This window comes from Catharus ustulatus, chromosome 3, assembly GCF_009819885.2.
Source record: "Catharus ustulatus isolate bCatUst1 chromosome 3, bCatUst1.pri.v2, whole genome shotgun sequence".
Lineage (NCBI taxonomy): Eukaryota > Metazoa > Chordata > Aves > Passeriformes > Turdidae > Catharus > Catharus ustulatus.
In genome coordinates this window covers 32,792,748-32,811,727 of record NC_046223.1, presented here as the reverse complement: position 1 = coordinate 32,811,727, position 18,980 = coordinate 32,792,748, and the positions used below count along the sequence as shown (strand labels likewise).

The following is an 18,980-nucleotide window of genomic DNA, read 5'->3' as shown; positions in this document are numbered from 1 at the left end:
ACCATCCCATCCCAAAATACAGGGCAGGGCACCAAGAGCCCAGGGATCACCATCAGGAGTCCTGCAAGCAATGACTGGAGAGATCTCCCACCCCAAAAACGTCTGCCAGCAGCTGTTCAGCCAGAACCTTGCTCCAGGGTCAGTCAGGACCAGCAAGGGAATAGCAAAACTAAAACGATCCATCCCCAAGCCATTCGCTGGCCTCAGCAACAGGCTGAGATGCTTTGTTGATTATCAAAGCATCCATGATCGCTGTAGTCTTGTCATAACTGGATTACCAAAAGCCTGTAGTAGGATTTTTGCCCCCATTGGCTAATAGATTAATAACCTGCTGGTACTTGACTATGTTTCTCTCCATGTGACTGATTAAAATGCCCCTTTTCCCCCTTTCCCCATACGGCTGCCTTGTCACACATGCAGGCAATGGGACAGCTGCTAATCTGCTTGCCATTCCACTCCTGCCTGCCTGCTCTGCCTTTCAGACACACTGGCTCTCTGTTTCTCTGCTCAGTGGCACCGAGGGCCAGCACAGAGGCTCTGTGAGCTGACCTGCCCGTGCCTTCCTCTGGAATGGGGCAGGCAGCATCCAGCGGAGGGAAACGCAGTCGCTGTGGGTCATGCTTGCAAAGGGAAGGGTGGTTTTGCAATGGAAAGGAGACCTGGATGGCATGCAGCCCCCTGGCCTCAGCTCTGCTGCAGGCTGATGGCCTTGCCATGCCTCAGTTTACCCTGTCCCTAGTACAGGCAAATTACAGGGAAAGGGAAACCTCATTGCAGAGGAGGGCTGGTGGGTTAATTAATGTATGGTTGCAAAGTGCTTGCAAATCTCCAAGGAAAACGGTCGACGTGGGTGCCAAGTGTAAAGGATTCTGGAAACATTAAGTGCCTGCAAATGCAGCCTAAAACTCAGATATTGCCCAAGAGGCACCAAAAATACTCTTTTAGCTTCTATGATGCATTATCCACTGCCTGGAATAAATCTCCCTTTTTGCTCTTGCTTTCCAAACCAGCTGTTTGTTTGTTTTCCCCTTTTGGATTTCATAGCTTTAGTTGAAGCAGGGAATTGCTACAAAGAAGGAGGGGAAAAAAAAAAAAAAGGCAGCTTTTGTGAAAGGTTTGGCAGCAAGTGTCACTGAAGGGAGAGCACTTCGCCTGTTTGTTCTGCCTGTTACAAACTAGCTGTGACCAGAGCATACAAAAACTGGGCTCCAGGTGACAGCATCGCCTGTAGTGCACGTTCGAGTTTCCAGAAAGAAAACTCAAAGGGCTGGGCAGCTTCAGCCCCACAAGTGTGCTCTGGAAAGCATGTCCATGGGACTCCCAGCCTTATGTAAGAGAGAGGCTTTGCTGGCTGCCTTCCTCCCTTTGCTTTGGGGAGTGCAGCAATCTGCCAACAGCAGCAGCGTGTTTTGGCGCTGTGCTGCTGCTTTGGGGATGGAGAGGGTGGGAGCACAGCAAGCCCCCGGGCCCCACTCGAGGCTGCCTTTCCTCCTTGGCTGAATTACACAAGGGAGAAACATCTAGCTCTGTGGGTCATACAGTGGTGGGCCCAGGACCAGTGCTGGGCAAAGCACAGCTGTTTCCAGTTTGGAGCACAGACTGTTTTCGTAGCTGTGTGCTTTTTCTAGGAGGTTTGTTATTGTACACGCAGAGGTGAAGATGATAACATGAGTCACTTGGGAGCAGAGGGTTCTTCAAACACAACACCTTTACCAAGATGAAGCAAGGCCACTTGGCCCTGCAGCAAGGGCTCATGTTTGTGGGGCAATAAACGAGTGCAATTTGTTACCTTTCCATGCACTGTAGAGGAGGTGTCACCCCTCTGGAACTGCAAGCTGCCACTGACATTACACAACCCAAGGACTTGCGTCGCTCTTGGGAGCAGCCGTGCTCCCTGAGGGGCTGAAGTGCCTCTACGGGGAAGAGAATTCTGGGCAAAATGTCTCCTGCCCTGCAGCAGCCAGGGCTGGGTTTTGAAGGACACTCACTGCCTTCCAGACTTAGCCTTCTTCACCCCATGGTGTCTTGCTCGCTCCAGGTCTTCTGCCTGCACAAGAGAAGCCATCGTTAGACCCTGTCCTGCAAGTTGGTGATGGGTGGGTGCCCAGGTGTGTGCAGGGAAGCAGCCAGCAGCCGATGCTGTGCTCAGGATCTGGAAGTTGCCTTTCTCCGTGCCTCCCCTCAGGGCTGTCTTGGCCTCCTGTCTGCCTGCGGTCACCAGTGGCTGGGACGCTGTTCAGCGCTAATGGATTTCAACCTCGCCATCTCCAGTGAGAGCTGTCTCTATGGAGAGATGTTTGATTCCAGTGATTGGGGGTGTGGCTGTGCAGACAGGACCAGAGCTGCCAATTAGAGAACATTTAATCCTGCACTTTGGTGATGGTAAGTGCTACGCGCCCTGCTGCTGAAAGCCTGGGGTGAGGCAGCAGCTACACCCGCCCTGTCCTGAAGGAGAAACTTCCTGGAATATCCACTCAAAGGTAAATTTTGCAGTGGTTTCTCCTCCTGATGGGGTCTGAAGTTATAATAGTCAAGGGTGAGAGCCTTGTCCTGGCTTGTGGAAGCACAAGTATGAGTTTGGTTGGGCAGTGCCAGTCTCGACCCTGTGCTCAAGTTCCTGGGGGAATTGGTTCTCACAGCTTTTAGTCTGTGCTAAAGTTGGAGCTTATGCAGAAAAATAAAATTGCAGAGATGCTGAAATTTTAGCTCATTCTGATGAGCAGGAAGTGTGGATATCACAAGGAGAAACACGGCGCCCAAGCTGCTGTGGCATCCATATTACAGGGATTACCAAGGGGGCTTGTGTGGCTCTGTGGGTGGCAAAATGGCACATCTCAAAGCTAGAGAGGTGACATAAGACACCCCAAGCAGGCGACCGTGCTTTTCTGTTTGGTTTGGATTTTGCAGAGAAGAGAGAAAAGATGAGGCAAGGTGGGGAGAGGAGAGGTCTTGTCTGTGTTGCAGCTTAGCCAGAACACCTTCCAGACCAGAATGGCTTGCAGAAAGGGGGCTGAGGAAAGGCAGGCCCACGGCTTGCATCTGTCATTGCCTGGAAGATGCAGCCTGGGAGCTTTAATTGGAGATGAGAGCTTTTAAATTTAATTTGATCTGATATGGATCTTAAATTTAAGAAAAGAGCCTCCTGTCTTACTATCTGGCAGTGTTGTCTGATGCTCTTCTCATGATGTTAGTGTACCCTACTATGTCACCCCAGAAGCCCATAACCATGACAAATAGCTATGGCCAGAGCAGAGGGAGAAATCCAGGTGTGGAGATTGCTGCTGAGATCAGTGAAGAGATCTTTTCCTCAGGGTGACACTCCACAGTGTCATTGTTGCAGATCAGAAAGCACCAGTAGCTGTCTCAGCCCTGTTACCACTGCCTTTTTCTTGGGCTTTGAGGACTTTTTGCTTATGCGGCAATGTTTTGTAGGTCTGTTAAAATATAAACTTGGTGCTTGGATTCTACAGGAAGATGTGTTAGAGATCATATTGCTGAGAGAGTGTGAGAATGAGAATCTGCCACAGCTTTCGGGGGTGTTTTAACTTCTGGTTTTAATTTCTAACCCAAACTGATCACCATCTGCAGAGAATTTTCTGAGGCTGTTTATTAATGGAACAAATGTTTTAATGGTCAAAGCTGCTGCAGGGACTTTATGGTGCCAGTGACTGTGCCTGCACAGCACAGTGAATGGAGAGAGCCAGAAGGGCCCTGTTTTCCTTTAAACATACAGCTAGATAAAAAAATATTTCTGTGACTGTTTAACCGCACGGATATAAGGTTAAATTCAGGTGCACTCCCCTTTGCTGGGGGACAAAGTACCTGAGGAATCCTCCACGTTTGCACTTCAGATGAGCAACAGGCTTTTATCACAGCAGAGTAGATATCAGTTCTGGAGAGGCAGGAACTCGAAAGCGCCATAGCGTTTTGCCTGCCCTTTGGAGTCTGAATACACATATATCCTCCAAATATAGGGGGATTGCTAAGGTTCATAGGGCTCTGCAGATTGCCTGTCATCCTAGGTAGCACCATCACAAATACACAGTGCAAAAAGCTGTCTTTAATCCTCTCTGTGACTTATAGAATTGTAAATGGTTTGTGTTGAAAGGGACCTTATGGATCATGAAGTTCCAGTCCCCCTGCCTTGGATAGGGTTGACACCCACTAGATCACTAACTCAAGAAAGTTGTTTTTATATATAATATATGTGCGTATGTATGCACATGCATATGTATATTTGTGTGTACGTTTATATACACATTCGTATATATATAAATATGTACATAAATTACACCCTTAGGTGGTGACTGCCGGCGGAGTTGTTTTTGTCTGAATTAGAATGCAGCATGAGGGCCAGTTCACACTCCGTTTAGAGCCACACTTTAACACAATTTTTTAGCTATAATTTCTACTAATGCAGGGACGTTAGCGCAAACCCGGCTCCGGAGTTAGAGGGGGCTTGTTTTGCTCTCCTTCCCCAAGGCAGCAGAGGCGGGCCAGGGGGGTTTCCCGCCAGATGCGGGGCGGGGAGCTGCAGTAGGCGCGGAAATGGGGGGAGCCAGGGGCGGGCGGGCTCGGCCAGGCACGGCGGCACAAGGCGGAGAGCGCGGCGCAGGTGGGTTCGCCCCGGGTGCGCACGGCTGCCCGCGGAGGGATCGCGGCTCCTCTTATCCCTCTTCTCCCGGGGGCCGGGGGGGACGGGGAACGGGCGGGAAGGGGGAGAACCCGCCGGCTCTCCCACGCGGGAACCGCGTGGCGCTGGGGAAGGCGGGGCTTGGGGAGCGGGACGGGGGAGGATGGCGGTTCCCATCGCTCTCGGCAGAGAAGGAGCGGTGGGCGCTCGCCTTCGAGATACCGGCGCAAAGTCGCCGAGCTTTTGGCCGCCGAGGCTCCGTGCGGGGTTCCCAAGCTGCCGGGTGCGTGGGGAGCCCTCGGAGGGAGCCGGGGGATGCCCCAAACTCAGGGCTCGGCGCCGCAGCGCGGGGAGAGGCGGCGTGCGAGTCGCGGCTTGGGGGACCGGGCGGGGTTTGTGAGGCATAGATGCTGCTTTTCGGGGGAGGGGGTCCTCCTTGCTGCCTTGCACGGCAACTACAAATCCCCTTTCATAGTTACTGCCGGGGGGAGAGCGTGTGGTTTTGGGGATGCGAAGTGGAGCGGCCAGCACGTGGCTCTGGGGAGGCAAAGCGCAGTGATGCTCTGGTACCTGGGATGCAGGACTTCACCGAGGGGTTTGTGCCGCGGTCCTCCGGCTGCAGGGGTGCACATCCCTGCCGATCAGGGTCTGTGTGGCAGCCTGCCTCAGCCGGCGGGTGTGCTGGGGACCCGCGGGCAGGTGCGTGGGCAGGGTGCCATGTGCTGCTGTGAGAGAAGTGGGGCAGGGCCCCCTTGGTAGAAAAACTGCTGGGCCGGGGTTGCTCCGCGTCCTGCTCAAGAAAATGCTCCTAGTTGGCTGTGGGATGTTGTGGATGATTTCAATGAGTGTTTCTTTCCATTCCTGAGTAAGCCATCAGCGTTTATGGAGAGCCCAATCCAGGTAGAAGTGCCGAGTGCTCCTGTAGAGCCCTTTTGTGCTGTCCTCATCCCTGTAGTTAAATTTGAGCCTCTCACCCCTGCTAGATGCTAATTCTGCCAGACCAACACAGTCCCTGCCTGTACTCATCAGCGCTCCCATCTGCCTCCGGGGAATGGGCTGTGGAATTGCAGACTGTGTGGGAAGGCAACAGCGGCTAAGCCCTTGAGCTGTGGGATCGCAGACAAGTAAAGCCTGTGTCCTTGATCCCAGGGCTAGGGGCTGCAGGAGGAATTTGTGCAGCTGTTGGCCACAGCTGGATGCACTTCCCGGCTGTTCTGAAACAGAGAGCAGCCCAGTGGCCCCTCAGTTGCCTGTTGTGAGCAGACACAGTTGAGGGACTTCTGTGAGTGCCGACATGGGAAATCCCACTCTCCTGCACTGCATCCCAGCTTGGTGGCATTGTTTCCACTCACCAGCACCTGCAAGCTGCTGGAGAGCCTCAGGCTCCCTTGAGCCTGCCTTCTCTGCAAAGCTGTTTCAGCATGTGACTGTTGAGGGATGCTTTTCCCTAGGGTTCACTGGTTGTATTCGTGCTGCTCAAGGGCCATTGTTAGTGTCCAATGCTGACACATATGCCCTCCAAAGCACTCCTGCTCCTGACACTGTTTTTTGCTCCTCAGAAAGGCAGGTAGGCTTGCTCTTGGCTCACCAAAGAGATTTTCACAGAGCACAGGCACTTTCATTTCAGCACCAAGGGCTGTAGCATCAGCCCCAGAAGATGCTTTGCAGGATGACTTGTCCTTCCATAACTAGTGCAGACAAGAGGTGGAGGCTGTATCAGATACCTGAAGTGAGTAGGCTGAAGAAATTCATTTCAGTTTAAGTCAGCAGATGTGGCACCAGCACACAGGACAGTATGGCACCCCCATCCTGCAGTTGTCCCTCTTCCCCATTCCTCACCAAGCTGCATAATTAACTACTGGCATCAATTCCCCAGCACGGCATCCCTGCTCTCATTATCTTGGGCTGGGAGGTGTTAATGAGCCTCTTCCTCTTTGAAGATGAGCCATGGGCTTTGTTGTTGCCCCGGCCTGACCTGCCTTATTCCTTGTTGTGGTATGGGGGTAAGCCAGGGTGCGGAGGACAAGGCACCCGTTCACCCACTCCCGTGCTGCTCCTTCTCCACTGACCAGCTGCATTCCCAGCTCTCCTGCCAGAGGCAGGGCTTAGGGACCAGCGCATTGGGATACAGGGAGCCCAGGACCTCCTGTATGCCCTGTCCAAATGGGAAGGCGCCAGCCACTGGCTTTAGGAAGCCAGCAAATGGCTTCTGGTGGCTTCTGGTGGTTTCTGGTGGTTTCCATGGGACACAAGTAGATCTTGGCTGGTTTTGTTCAGTGTAACGTCCAGGCCTTGGCAAGTGTTACAGCAGCTGCAATGCCCGCTCTCATCCATGGAATTCTGTTTGCTCACGGTCCTTGCTGGCTCCGTACTGACCCCACAGTGTAAACCTCACTTACCTCCCCGTGCCTTCCTGAGCCTTCCCAACATCAAGCTCTGTCCTGAGAGCCCAGCATTGCACTGCTTGAGGCTGCAGAACTGCCAGCTCTCCGTCTCATCTCCATGCTAGCTCGTATACTCTGCTACCAACAAGCTGAGTTCCAAAGCACTATGCAAAATGAACTGCAGGCATTTGCAGCTGGGCAGGAGTCAGGGTTTCACCAGCCACACAGCTATTTTGATTTGATTAAGCAGTGCTATAAAGACTAATTGCTTCTTAGGTTAAGAGTGTGCAAGATGTGGGATGGGAAAAGAAGTGTGCAGAGTAGGGGCAGAGTCTGGATGGATTTGGTTACATCAGGATGCGTGGTCTGGAGGGTCTCAGTGCCCCAGCTGAGGCTGCAGCAACACTGCACCCCATCTCCCACTCCAGATTCCATGGACCTAGCTGGGGTGGGGGGCTGTACATGGGCTGTGGGGTCTCTGTGTGGGAGAGGAGCTGCGATGCTGCATGAGGAATGCATCTGAGGATTTTTGTTCCCATGAGACAAGGGAAGCTGTTGCGTAGGAATAACACTGGTAAGTCCTTTGTAATTTCATTGCTGGTGTCAGTGGCGTGAAAATTGTCACTGTTGTGACTTTGGGTCCTGCTCTGGCTTGAAGCAGGCTTTTTCCTGGTCTCCCCAAGAAAGAGTAGGCTCAAAGCTCTGTGTGTGTGGCTGTCATGTACTAACTGTGACACAAATTGGTGAGCCTGCCATTCTGGGTGCAGTGCTCAAGGCTCTCTTTCAGCCTCTTGGTTAAGCTGTGAACACAGCCTTCCTCTCCAGGAGACCAACTTTCTTTGGGGCCCAAAGGGAGCAGAGACCTATTGCCTGCCTAGCAAGTCGTGCAGAAGCTGTCAGCAGGAAGTCAGGCAGATTTCCTTAGAGCCTTCTTGCTTCTTGCCACTACACGGCTGCCAGTGAGACTTGCTTTAGTTCATTTCCTTTAGGACTAGTCTGATAGGAAGGCACCTCGCTGTGAAATTTCCAGATGGAAACTCATGGACTGAGCAGTCCAGGAAGCTGCAGAGGGAGGAGGCAGGCAGGAGCTGGAGGTGAAGAGCAGGGCTGGGAGGGACGTGACTGGGTGGGCAGCAGTAGTGGGAGTGGAGGGTTGTGCCATCAACCTCCCACCCACTGAGCAGTCTGCTCTGGCCATGTACTGAGGCTCAGTCATGGCAGCAGGACAGTGTCATCAGCTGTGCTCTGCCAAGAGCAAGCCATCAACCTGAATGTGTGTCTGTGGCCCCAGACTGACACTGGAGTGGCTCCAGCCTCCTGCAAAGCTGCTGGGGAGAAGGGTGTCCTGCCTGGGTTGTCCTGCTTGGTGTCTCCTTTGCTGCCCAAGCTGTGGCTCCAGACATGGTCCTCATCCCTGCCTGGTTCATTTTGCCCAGCACACCCAACCACAGACACAGTTTACACCTGTGGCTGAGCGCCCGTTCACCTGGCTCGAGCCTGTGAGAGCTTTGGAGTTTTGCTAGAGATTTTTTGTTCATGGTCATGTTAAACCCTCATGAGAGAAACTCCCCTTTTAAGCTTGGGGATAACCCCTGGAGAACAGCCATGGAGGCAGGAGGGACTGGTGACATTTGGCTTCTCAGTCCTGCCCAAGGCTCACGGTTGAAAGAGATGCCAACCTTATCTGCCTCGCCTGCTCTGCCCGTGACAGGCGTTGTCATCTCCTGGCCTCAGGACCAAGGTGGAGGCCATTCCATTTTTTTATCCTCCCTCAGTTCTGTATCCTCAGCTCCCTGATGGTATTTGCTCTGGACTGGACTTCAGCCTGCACGGGGAGCCCACTGCTGCAGGATGCACACAGTGCACGGTGCTTTTATCCCATCAGGGTTTGTAGGCGTTGGGCTGTGGCTGAGGATGGCAGGGTTGGGTGGGTCTTCATGGAATCCTGGCAAGAGCAGGAGTGTTATCCATTAACCACAGACCAACAGCAACACAGCCAAGCTCTTATGAAGTGATCCACCCTACCCTGCAGCTTCTCCTTCCCATCTTCGCAGCCACTCCTCGTTGGCAACACAAGGCTGGTGTGTTTGCGTGGTGAACCACACCAGGACATTGATCTGCCTGCATGCTCCTGAATAGGGCTGGAGGCAGTGGCTACGGGCTGCCCACGTCATGTGGGTCAGAATCCATGCCTTGCAGGGGGATGAGGAAGGTGCAGAAGAGCTCTGCACTCCCCCGTGGCTGTGAAGGGGATGCAGTCTGTCAGAAGGGATTGCTTCAGTGAGGCTCAGACCCTGGGCTCCCTATCACCTAGTGTCACCATGGAAGTACATCAGCATCCACCCAGGCAAGCTGTGACAGGACACCTTGCCAGATGGCCAGCTCACCTCAGTGGAGGCTGCTGTAACCTTGAGTCTCCCAGCAGGGTGTCTAGAGCTGCCTTTTTGAGCATCTCTTCTGCTCCCCACATTGATCTGGGGAGGCTGAGAGGCCGCTGGAGCCCGCCAGCAAATGCCAGTGGCTGCAAAGTGCTATTTCCACAAGAGCAGAGCACTCAGTGGCTCTCAACCAGAGTTTTCTGTGCTTTTCTGAGACATCCTCAGGATGCTCAGGGTGCCAGACAGGCTGCGATAGCATGGCTGTGGCACACTGGGCGGTGGCTGCTTGCACGGATGTAGCAGCACAGGCTGGGATTTGGAGGGGATGTGACTTGCTCTTTCCCAACTTGTGGCTGAGTTTATTATTGTTGGTTGCGTGTGAGATTCCATTTTGATGGCATTTGGGCAGACACAGCTGTCCCCACCTCCTGTTTGCTCTCCCTGTCTGATCCTACTTGCATAAAGATTTTCCTGTTTGCCGCTGTTTAGCCAAGGCTGGTGCCAAGGGTGGGAGGTTTGAGCTCTGACTTATTTGCTCCGAAGGAGGTGTCTGCCTCAAGTCTTGCTTTGGCTCTTCATGTGAGACCTCAGTCCTGCCAGGCTGTTTGGGGAAGCTGAGTTACTCGGGAAGAGAGTGTCAGAGATGGTGCTTCTGCCCTGGGTGTTTGCTCAACTCCTGTGCTTGCACCACATCGCTGACAGCACGCTGCTTCTTTGGCTTTCCCCTCCTCTGTCCACAGATCATGTGTTGCCCACGCAGCTCTCCTGTGTCTGCACCAGAGCAGGGATATGGCAAACCCAGCTCTTGGCAGGCAGCACCTTCCCTGCTGGGAAATGTGCAGGTGTATGTGGCTCCTCAAGTCCCTTCAACTCCTGGGACTTGTGGGGATGGCTTTACCCCACTTTTGGAAATGGCTGCAGCTTTGGAAGTGAATGGATTTGGGACAAGTAGACCCAGACAGGGCATCCATCCATTCTCCTTCCTTTTGTTTCTGGGGATTGTGGGGTGTCCCTGGGCTGGGACAGAGTGGGTTTTTGAGGTGAGGGGGTGGTAGACATTCTCTATCCCTTGCAGTAGAGCCACTGTGAAATAGCTGCATTTAGCACCTGAGGCCAGTTTGGGATTTGTGTGATGCTGTGGCTGTCTGGGCAGTGAGCAGGATCTTGGCAGGACAGGTGGCTGACAGACAGACTGCACAGAATGCTGGCAGGTCCCAAAACCCGCTTCTGTGCTCACCAGTCCAATCTCAGTAGGGCTGAGACATTTAATGCCAAAAGCAGCGGTCAGCCAGGGCCCCTGTTCTGAGCTGGCCTACAAGTGAAGGGCCCCTTTGGTCTGTGGGGACCCAAAATAGCCCATGTATTTCTGTCCTGGCCTCTGGGACATGCAGAGGACAGAGCCAAGCTCAACTCGCCACAGGCCAGTGGTGTTTGGCTCCTACATGTCTGTCCCAGCCTCTGCCAAGGGGGCTGCTGCTCAGTGGGGAGGAATTTCCTCTCTGAATTTTAGAAGCTGGGGAGATGGTGACACGGAAGATTGTGTTGTTCTGGCTCTGGTTTCATCTCTCTGTCCTCCACTAAATTGGAAACAGATGTGCAGGCCAGACCAGCCTCCAAAAAACTGCTAGGAGGGAGCAAAATGACCTCTGCTCCTGGGCCAGTACCCCAAACAGGACTTGCAGCCTTCTGCTGGGCTGTCCGGGTGCAACAGCAAGGCTCACTTTGTCCAGCCCTGGGGATGCTCTCCCACCTTCTCAGGAGACAGCAGTTCAGCAGATCTCACTGGGTTTGGGCAGCTCTTGCCTGCTGAGGGTCCTGCCAGCTCTGCACCTCTGAATCTGGCTCCGTAGAGGAAGGAGCCAGAGCAGGAAGGACAGCCTCTCTCCTGGGAGGTGGAGGTGCTGGGGGTGCAGGTGGCAATGGGATGCTGCAGGCAGGTGCTCTCACTGCTGGTTGGCTGCCAGCTTTTCCTGCTCTTCTAGAAGCTTCCTGGTTTTGGGGACAAGTGAGGGCTCAGACTCTCCTTGGGGAAAGGAGTTCCTGTGAAGTGCAGGGTGGCATTTGGGGTGGGACAGTGGTTGTGCTGAGCCCTCCAAGCCCCTTCTGCCTTGCCCCTCACAGAAGGACTGTTTTGAGGGCCTCTCAAATGAAATCTAAGCTGTCCCCCATCCTTCTTCTCTGGACCCTCACTGCAGGTTTCTCCATGCTCAGCTCCCTTACATTGAAGTTATATATATCCTGCCCTGACTCTGTCCTGGAGCCAGGAACATGAAGCAGTGAAGGGGGAATCCTCTCCAGTCTACATCCCAGCACCCTGGGGGTGCTAGTGGCAGGTGGTCTCCCTCTGGTACTGCTCCCCAAGCAGTGACCTTGGGGTAGCCATGTGTAGACATAGCCCTGCCGAACCCAGGAGATGACAGGCTATGGAAAAATTAATTTTACGTCTCTTTCATTCCTGAGCTGTGGGATTCTACCCCCTAGGTTTCACACATTCATTGAGTCCTTATCTTCAGACTTGTTGGGCTGAGAGCTGTTTTGCTCTCATCCTGTTTTGCTGTGGGTTCCTTTTTCTGTGTCTCACCTTTGTTCCCCTCAGCTGCAGACAGGAGAGGGAACTGGGACAACCCATCCCTCTGACCTGCTTTAGCTTCTGCCCAAGGTGTGGCCAACCAAGACACCATGGTGCAGAGACAGGGATTCCTCTTGAGCAAACATGAGTGCAGAGGGGGGGAAAGCTGCTAATGCAAAATAGGTGCATCTGACAGCCACATCCCAAGGGGTCTTACCCAACTGCTGTCCCAGCCCACCAGGGAGCATCCCTCTTCCCACCTGGCTGGGTGGAAATAAGGACCTGCCCGTGGGATAGCCAGGCTGCGGGCAGGCAAGAGCCATAACTGTGCCTTGTGTTGTGCATGTTTGGGCTTGCCTTTGTCCTCTGTGCGTTGCTGTCCTGGCACGTGGTGGCCTGTGCCACTACTGCATCAACACCCTGGCTCCTCCATGCAAGGAGTACCCGCTTCCAGCTCGGAGCTGCTCCTTGTGCTCCCAGCTGAATTTTTACATTAATGATATCTGGTTGTTTTCTCCAGGTGTCCTGTAAGGTTTCTCCATTTGGAAGCGGAAACGTGGTTTCCTGCCATTGTGCTTCTTCCTGCTGCAGCCCCCAGATCGATTCCAGGGAAGGATCCCTTCCCGCAGCACTTCCCCTCCCCATGGCCCCCGGGGCAGCACCTCCATTGGCCATCCTGGCACCCCTGGGGACTTGGACCAGCCCTGCAGACATGGGCTGTGAGGGTCTGCTGGCTGTAGAGGATTGCTGGATGAGGATGAAGGTCTGGGACGAGGCATCCCCAGGCTCTCCCCAACCCCGTGGTGGTCCCTCAAGAAGCCACGGTCAGGTGTTGTGAGCTTGGTGTGAGCTGTGCATGCCTGTAGTGGGTCACCCTCTGCCCCTCCCCACCTCCTTGCAGCTCCTGGAGGTGCTGAAAACTGCCTGGAAGCACCATCCAGGTCCTGGAGATGGTTTCTGCCTGGGCTTGGAGGCTTCTGCAGCTGCACTGAGTGAAGCCCTGAGCAAATCCCTCCCTTTGCCCTTGGGAAAAAGGGTCTTTATTTTTCTAAATTTTCAACAAATGGAGACTGAAGCTAGCCCTGGAAAAACGTGTCTCCTTCCACAGCCTCCCAAGAAGCAGGTTGGGGTTGTGGCTTGGAGGGGACAGCCCTTTCCCTGGGGAGCAGCCTAAGCATGTGCCATCAGAGAAACCAGCTTCTTGGAAGAATCCTGTCTCTGCAAACAGTCTCCTGAGATCAGCTTATCTCTCCTCCTCTGACGCTTGCTCATAAATGACGTTCCCCCCCTGCTCCTGCCCTCCCCCAGGCGCTTGTATCTCCTCCTGGATCCCCAAACCGCCACCCCTGGAGCAGGCAACGGCTCCAGTATCTGTGGGGCTTTTCCTACCTGTCCCAAGGCTGCATTGTCCCTGCATCGTCCTGTGGCCTGAAGTGACAAGGAGCAAGGGGCTGGTCCCACCCTGCCCTTCTGGTAAGCTTGTCGCTGTGACATTACAGTGTCCTGTGGCGTTTGATGGGATGCTGGGCAGGAGCACCCATATCTGCTCCTGGGGGGTTTTTCTGTGGCCGGGGACCAGCTTGCACCTGGGCACTTGCCATGTGCTGAGGAGGGAGGTGTGTGGGTTCATCGTGGGGCTGCCATCGATGCCATTTGACCAGTAATAGGGCTGGGAACTCTTCATCCTGCTGAAGAGGTGGATGTCCAGGGCTCCCTGGGACTCAGTAATGGGTGGGATAGTCCCAGCTGTGCCATTTGGGTTAGTTTTAAAGCTGGCTGTGCCCTGTCACTGTCCTCTGCCCTCTACCTGGTGAAGCCAGGAAGGGACAGTGCTGGAGTCCCGCCAGGCCCTGGGGAATTTGCTGCCAGCCGGCTCCTTTACCTGCCTGGGGTGAGGGCCCCCAGAGAGCCTCTCAGGGCTCCTTGAACTCTCCAGATAAGGGATTTTGCAGCCGGTTACTACGCAGTTCAAAACACACCAGGGCTGAACACTCGCCCTGCAGCACCCGGCATCTGAGATAACGGCAGTGCTGGGAGCAAGGTCAGTATCCACAGCTGCTGCTGCTTCGTGAGGAGTTTGTGGCGGCTGCTAGTGCAGCAAGCCCAAAGGCAGAGGGGGTTTAGAGGCGCCTCTCCTTTTGTCCATGAGAGAGTGAGGTGAAATGGGTCAGAAACATTGCCCAGGGACCCTCATTCTGTGGGGTGAGGGTGCTGCACAGAGCACTTTGTAAGAGGTTTTTTTTCTGCTGGCCAAGCCCTGGCAAAGCAGAGGATTTTGTCTGCAGACAGCAAGTAAAGTTAGAAGGCAGAAATACCTGCTACCTCCTGCTCTCCTGCTAAGTTCTCTCCTCAGGACGCAGGCAAGGAGTAGGGCTGGAAGAGGAGATGGCATCACAAGGCTGTTATCTGAGAGGAAGAGAGGAGAAGAAGAAAAAGAAGAATAGGAAGTGCTATCAGCTTGCTGGTGGAAACCGCTCACAAAGCACTCCAGGACTAGGAAACCTGCTGGTGTTGTTGAAGGGACAAGGGATCAAAGGAAGACAGGCCATAGTAGAAAAGACAGATGAAGCTTTTACCTCTCTGTTAGCTCTACTAGAGCCTAAGCAGTTTCTTCCACCTTCCTTTAGGGAGCTCCTCAGAGCATCTGCAGAGGAAAGGTTAGAAAGCAAAGGTAAACAGCAGCAAGTGTCTTGGGCAAGGCAATTTTCCCCAGAAGGAAAGGGAGGGTGAAGCAGCTGGTTATGATGTGTGGCCTCTAGTCATTCATTTCCAACTGCTCCAGCCTCCAGGGACTGGGAGGAGGGAAAAATATGACGTTCTTTTCTAAGAAGGGCTGAAGGAACTCAAGGGAAAAGATGACTGTTGAATCTGCTGCACGTCCTGGGTGTCTGTGCAGGACAGGGCCTGTGGGCAGGTGGGAAGGCTCCTGTGGAGGGGCCCCCAGGACTGGAGTAGCAGTTCCTACGGAGTCTGGGCTCAGAGTGTCCACACTGCTGCCCCCAAAAACTTCCAGTCGGCTTTCAGCCCAGTTTTTAAGGGAACTTGCTGGTCAAGAGGGAAAGTGCTTACTTGGCTCCATAATTATTATGAAAACAGGAAGGAGGTGTAGGAGTCAGCAGTCAGTTTTTTCAGTGAAAAGAGATCTTTGCACTGGTCACATGTTTTTTCAACACATTTATGAGTGACCTGGAAAAGAGAATGAGCAATGAGATGACAGGGCTTTGCTGAGGTGATTGGATTACTTAGGTTCATGGGGACAAGTGCCAGCTAGGAGGAGTACTGACAGCCATTACAACACCAGGCAACTGAAATTCAGTTTAGATAAATATCAAGTGATAGACAAGGGGGGAAGGGAGGAAGCCCCAAATTCACAAACAAGATTATTAACAGAGCCAGCCATGAGCTGGCCACTCACAGCAAGGCCTGGGGCTATTTTAGATAGCTCAGTGTGCGTGAAAAAGCACATTAAATTATCTTTCCCAGTTACAAAGCAGAAACAAAGCAGGAAAGCTTTGTGCCACTCTTCAAATTGGTGTCTCACCCCCCCACACAGTCCCTGTGTGCCCCCAGCACCAGCATCTCTGGAAGGATTAGAGGAGCTGGGGAAGGTTTGGGGAAAAGCAACAAGGAGGACTGAAGCCATGGAGCCATGCCTGAATGACTAAGTGAGCTAGAATTTCTATTTGGAAAATGTGCTGTTGGGTGGATACAATCCTGGTCTGTAAAGCAGCCACTCCAGTGTTCATCCACCCTTTGATGTTGAAGGCAAGGGTGAGGCCCTGCATGTGGGGGGAGCTGCTACCCCCTCTCAGGAGCTCCTGAGTTGAAAGGGGAAGCAGGACTTCACAGAAGTGAAAGCCACCATGGCTGCAAAACACACGAACATCATGAGCCTTCCAGCTTGGAGGCTGGGGAACAGTCAGTCCATAGCTGTACCCAAGTAAAAAAACATTTAGTCTTTCCTAGCATCTGCTTTTGCCCTCTGATGGAGCTTTGACTCAAGGCATGTGCCTACCCTTGTTTTGGGAGGGCTTGTTTTTGTCTCAGCACCACAGTGGTGGTTCACAACAGTGCACACTCATCTGTGTTGTGAAATACAAGCGTGTGTCCTCAAGCAGGTGACTGAAGGTGGAGGTGGAATTCCCTGCGCCTCGGTACAAGGTAGGAGGATCTGCAAGCAGCGTGGTCAGAGTTCAGGCACGCATATGAGATCTCATGAAGCAGGCAGCCTCGTAAGTGTTCCCTATCTTCCAGCTGAGTCACGGACACCAAGGTTTCATGTGGCCTACATACCTGTGCTGGGCTTGTTCTGTGCCTGCAGATAAACCTCAAGGGGCCCCTGGATCAGCCTTCCTGACAGGAGAACTCTGGTGTTGCAAGTGGACGTAGGGGATGGGGTGAAGGGCTGGTGAGGCAACTGGTCCTGTCCCATCTTGGCCATGCTTGAGGGAAGTACTGACAGTATCCCTGCAAAGTGATCCCCTGACAAGTGGTGTCAGGAGGACATGAGGTGCTTAGCAGTGAATCTGCTGGCAACCCCTTGGCTATGGCCTGCCAGGACACTTCTACATGGTTTTTCTTTTAAAATTCCATGATGCCATAGCATGCCTACGTGGCAACAGGGAATTGTTGAGTGGGAATTTAAGCATGCATTGTGCTCACTCTTGGCAAAGACAGCAGGAAAAAGCGATGTGGGGAAAGGGAGAGGTAGGGAAGTGTCCAAATGCAGGTGACAAATGCCTGATTGCAGGTGTGGCTGTCCTGCAATGCGGGTTTTTCTGCAGAGGTTAGGCGGTTTTGGTGACAGCTGGCCCTGCAGTCACCTCCCAGGGCTTGGCTGGCAATGGGGCTGCACATGGCCACTGAGGGTGTCACTTAGCATCTGTCACAGCCTTTGTGTGTCATGAATGGGCAATTAAAACTGTGCCATCTCTTTGAACCTGCTCAAATGTTTGAGCTTATGGTTTGTTATGCCCACTTTTGTGGTCTTGCTGCTTCTGCTTACACATCACTTCGGTGGGGTTAAGACAGACTCCTCTATGCCCAGGAACAAAAGGGATGTCCTTAGGCCAAAGCCCCACATTGCTCCTTCCTTTCTGTGTCCTTTGGGACGTGCAGCCACCAAATTGGTGCCTGGGCTAAACACCAGCAGACTCCTGTGGGAGTGGGGGTTGGAGCTGTGCTGTGCCAGCTGGAAGAGTGGCATCTGTTCTCAGTCCCATCGGGTAGGGCAGCTCTCCGCAAGTGGGAGCAGGGTTGCCACCTGTTGCTGGTGTTGGTTCGTGTAACCTTTTCTGTTTGTTGTAGGGCTCTTTGTGACAGCCAGCAGCTGGAAGTGTTTCCAGCTGTAATGACTGCTGCCCTTGGCAGGCACTGTCTCTTTGTGGAAAAAATTAGGAGGCATTTAGTGAAGTGAGACAGAAAACAAACAGAGCGGCAGGAGACTGCGGCCGGGCAGTGCTGCCAAGGAGGCTGGGCTCCCGAGCGGGGATGCGGGCACTGTCCGGACGGAAGCAGGAGGCGGTGGGAAGGCAGCATGGCGGAGCGCCCTGCCCCAGCACCCCCGCACTGCTGCTCCCGACCCCCCGTGCCTCCTCCCCAACACCCTCGGCTCCTGCCATCTCCTCAGCACCCTTCTACTCCTCTCCTCGCTGCATGGTTGGGCAGCAGTGCCCGGGCTGTGTGCCAGCTCTGGTACCCGATACCTCTGCTCCTCCTCCGCCGGTGCTGCTAGACCCGCGGGGCTCCGGCCCCGGTGACCGGAGCCGAGGGCGGGGGTGTGGAGCCAGGGGGACACGCTGCCTTCAAATACTCTGAACACAGGGCTCGCCCTGGCTCTGTCCTCTCTCCCAGGTACGTCTATGGGGTCAATCCCCGCCTCTATTTGTAGGGACGGCGATATGACCTGCTGGGGTTGGAAAGGGGATCGGCGGCTTGGCTGGCAAGGGGAAGCGTATTGAGGGTTTGCTGGGGACCCGCGGGGGAAGCTGAGCTTCCCTTGCCTATTTTGGGTTGAGGTCTGTTTGCTTGGAGGCAAGCAGTGACCCCGGTGGGGTTTCTGTGTGCGAGGGGATCGCAGTTGTGTTTGCAGATCCCTCTGCTAATCCTGGGATGTCTCCACTCCGCAGAGGCACCGGCAGGCTGCCAGGAGGGGATTTTGGGATGTTTTCTCTGGAGGCCCGGATGGCTCACGAGGGCAAGGCAGGAGCTGTCGTGCCCCCGAGCTCTATGTGGGAAGGCAGGGGAGCGGTGATGCAGATGGCTCCGACATCAGCAGGGTGGCACCTGCTGGCTTGGCAGAGCCCTCGATCCTTTGCAGGCATCCTGCCGTGTCTTTCCCAAGGGGCTTTCAAAATCCCTCCGCACATCCTACCGGCTATGTTTCGGCTCCATCGTGGCTCAGGCTCCCCATCCTGCAGGATCGTACCGAGGAGGAGGCGAGCTGTGCCCAGAACCCCACGGGCACAGGGACGCGCTGCGCTGCTGTCAGTGCGCTCCGGGGCTGGCAGGGACTACAGATCCCGGCATGCTGCTGCCTGCCCCTCCTCCTTCTCCTCCTCCTCGTCCGCCGTACCTGGCCGGGCGCGGGCAGGGATGCTGCAGGCGGCGTTGGAGCAGGCATCCGCGGGGCATGTCCCGGGGGAGCCGGGGAATCGGCGCCGGCAGCCCCGCTGCAGGTGAAGCCCTACGAGGAGTGCCGGAGCACCCCATGCTGCGCCGCCCGGACTGGAAAAGGACAAGGCAGGCCTGCGGTTCCTCCTGGCGGCTAATCCCACCCTGCCCCGGGAAGAGAGGGTGACCGGGAAGGGAAAGTCCCTTCTCGGGGTTCTTGGGGGGGCCAGGTCTCTGGGGCTCTCAGAGCGCTGCCTGAGCGGTGCAGCGCCTAGGCAGGTGGAGACGGGAAAGACGGAGCGGTGGGTGACCGGGAGGGGACAGCACTGCCAGGAACGCCTTTGGCTTCTCAAGGTGACCCAGGAAAGGGCTGTGAGAGCCCCAGGGAAATGGAATTGAGAACT

General features: G+C 54.4%; 1 protein-coding gene and 1 long non-coding RNA gene across 12 annotated transcripts in view; one reads left to right on the top strand and one right to left on the bottom strand.

Annotated features, from left to right (window-relative positions):
- SLC29A1 (solute carrier family 29 member 1 (Augustine blood group)) overlaps positions 1-18,980 on the top strand; it is a 33,088-nt gene that overhangs the window by 6,081 nt on the left and 8,027 nt on the right. Inside the window, exon 1 of one of the 9 annotated variants that reach the window (XM_033054045.2) lies at positions 4,566-4,615. The exons of 3 other annotated variants lie outside the window; for them this stretch is intronic. The gene's annotated coding sequence lies outside the window, so the exon portion shown is untranslated. Of the gene's footprint in view, positions 1-4,565; positions 4,616-13,308; positions 13,438-17,725; positions 17,818-18,546; positions 18,706-18,730; positions 18,931-18,980 lie in introns of those variants that run through there. 5 more of the 9 variants (XM_033054043.2, XM_033054046.2, XM_033054044.2 and 2 more) reach the window with 5 other exon arrangements.
- On the bottom strand, positions 23-18,430 carry LOC116993462. Of its 3 annotated transcripts, XR_004417300.1 has the most exons (4): positions 18,338-18,430; positions 14,541-14,608; positions 14,280-14,370; positions 23-2,047 (listed from the first exon to the last, which is right to left on the bottom strand). It is a non-coding gene; the product is annotated as an uncharacterized LOC116993462 (long non-coding RNA). The 3 variants fall into 3 exon arrangements; XR_004417299.1 differs by having other exon boundaries at positions 14,280-15,150; XR_004417298.1 differs by lacking the exon at positions 18,338-18,430 and having other exon boundaries at positions 14,541-17,425.